A 2077-nucleotide genomic window follows, 5' to 3' on the forward strand; every position below is an offset into this window, starting at 1 on the left:
AGAATATGCTGTGATCCTCGAAACTCCTAATGCCCCAGAATTAGTACGACAAATAAAAACCAAGTACGGGGAAACTGTTTCGTATTTGATGGCATTGAGAGGGAAGCACAGTGCTGAAAAAGAGATTTGCGGTAATCATGTCGATCATTACATGAGGCTTCTTGGGTGGATGTACATGCTGAGAGAAAGAAATCCTGGATCCATAGTGCGACTTGAGTTGGACAATGATCAGAAAAGCTTCAAGTACCTATTTGTCGCGTTAAGTGCAACTATAAAAGGATGGAAGTATATGCGTAAAGTTGTTGCTGTTGATGCGACATTTTTGACAAGCGAATACAAGGGAGCATTGGTCGTGGCAACCGTGCAGGATGGAGAACATCACCAATATCCTTTAGCATGGGGTGTGATCGATAGAGAGAAAGACGCTTCATGGAGGTGGTTTATGAATAGATTGAGCGAAGTAATACCGGATGGACCTGATGTGGTTGTGATATCCGATAGGACCAACGTGACCAGTGTGACCAGTGTGACCAACGTGACCAATGTGACTAGTGTGACCAACGTGACCAGTGTGACCAGTGTGACCAACGTGACCAGTGTGACCAGTGTGACCAACGTGACCAGTGTGACTAGTGTGACCAGTGTGTCCAACGTGACCAAATGAATATTTGAAAGGTGTAACAGAAATGAACTTACTCCATCCTTTAGCCAGATCCGATCATGCAAAAGGTCTTTCCAGAACCTTGGTTTCCTCACATAATCAATCTCTGACTTCCAACGCCGTTCTGCACGATTCATCTTCATAAAATTATAGAGCTGTGTCGCTTTCAGAGTGCATGTTTGGACAAAACTCGGTATCCGAAGCACACTACCCATAACCGCGGTGGGTTGCCAAGTGAATATAGGGCGTCGCTTCTTGACAGTTCCCTCAACTTTTTCCTCCTCTTGTTTTGGCGCCTCCTCTTGTTTTGGCGCCTCTTCAAATTGTTCTTCTCGTTTTTCTCCTTCAACTTTCTTTTCGTTTCCCTTTTCTTCCTCCATTTTTGCTTCAACTTTTTTTTGCTCTTCCTGTTTCTCTTCCTTTTCCTCCTCGCTCACCACAGGTGATATATATCTTCTTCTTCCGCCTCCTGTCCTCGGCCCTGTTGCCTTAGTTCCTCCCCTGGTTCCCCGCCCTGTTGCCGCTCTACCTCCCCTGGTTCTCGGCCATGTTGCTGCTCTTCCTCCACCTCTGGGCCTTCTATTACTTATTCTGCCCGCAGTCTTTGTTCGCACCCTCTTCGGTGGTGGATCTGTCATATCAGGCTCGACAAATGGACTTCTGAGAGCTGGCCCTTGGAACAACGTTCTTTTGGAACATGTCATGGGTCCAACGACTTCAGTCAGCGATGGAGTTAGGGCAATAGCAGGCTGGGAAATAGGAATGTTAGCAGGGTCCACGGATGCTTTGTCATCAGGGGCCACTGCAGCAGAGTCCTCAATGACAATATTAGCAGGCTCCTCAGGTTTGTGGGCAGCAACATCCTCGGTGGCTTCGGCCGTAGGGTCCTTGGAGACATGAGCAACAACATCCTCGGTGGCCTCAGGTTTGTGGGCAGCAGCATCCTCAGTGGCTTCGGCAGTAGGGTCCTTGGAGACGTGAGCAGCAGCATCCTTGGTGGCTTCAACAGTAGGGTGCTCGGAAACGTGAACAGAACCGTCCTCGGTGGTTTGGGTAGTAGGGTCCTCGGACACGAGGGTAGGAGCATCCTCGGTCGCTTGGGCAGCAGGGTGCTCGGAGACGTGAACAGATTCGTCCTCGGTGGTTTGGGCAGTAGGGTCCTCGGACATGAGGGTAGGAGCATCCTCGGTCGCTTGGGCAGCAGGATCCTCGGAGACGTGGGCAGTAACATCCTCAATGTCTTGGGTAGCAAAGTCCACTTCCATAGGGTTTTCTTCATGGAACTTTGGACTCGCAGCCCCCCCTTCCACGGTTCTGGGAGGAGTATTAGACACCCCCTCGGAGCCCTCGTCATCACTTTCTTCACTACGCCCAACCTCAACCCGAGCTTTAAAATGGTAAGGAATATCCTTACCG

Source organism: Tarenaya hassleriana, unplaced genomic scaffold (genome assembly GCF_000463585.1).
Source record: "Tarenaya hassleriana unplaced genomic scaffold, ASM46358v1 Cleome23, whole genome shotgun sequence".
NCBI lineage: Eukaryota > Viridiplantae > Streptophyta > Magnoliopsida > Brassicales > Cleomaceae > Tarenaya > Tarenaya hassleriana.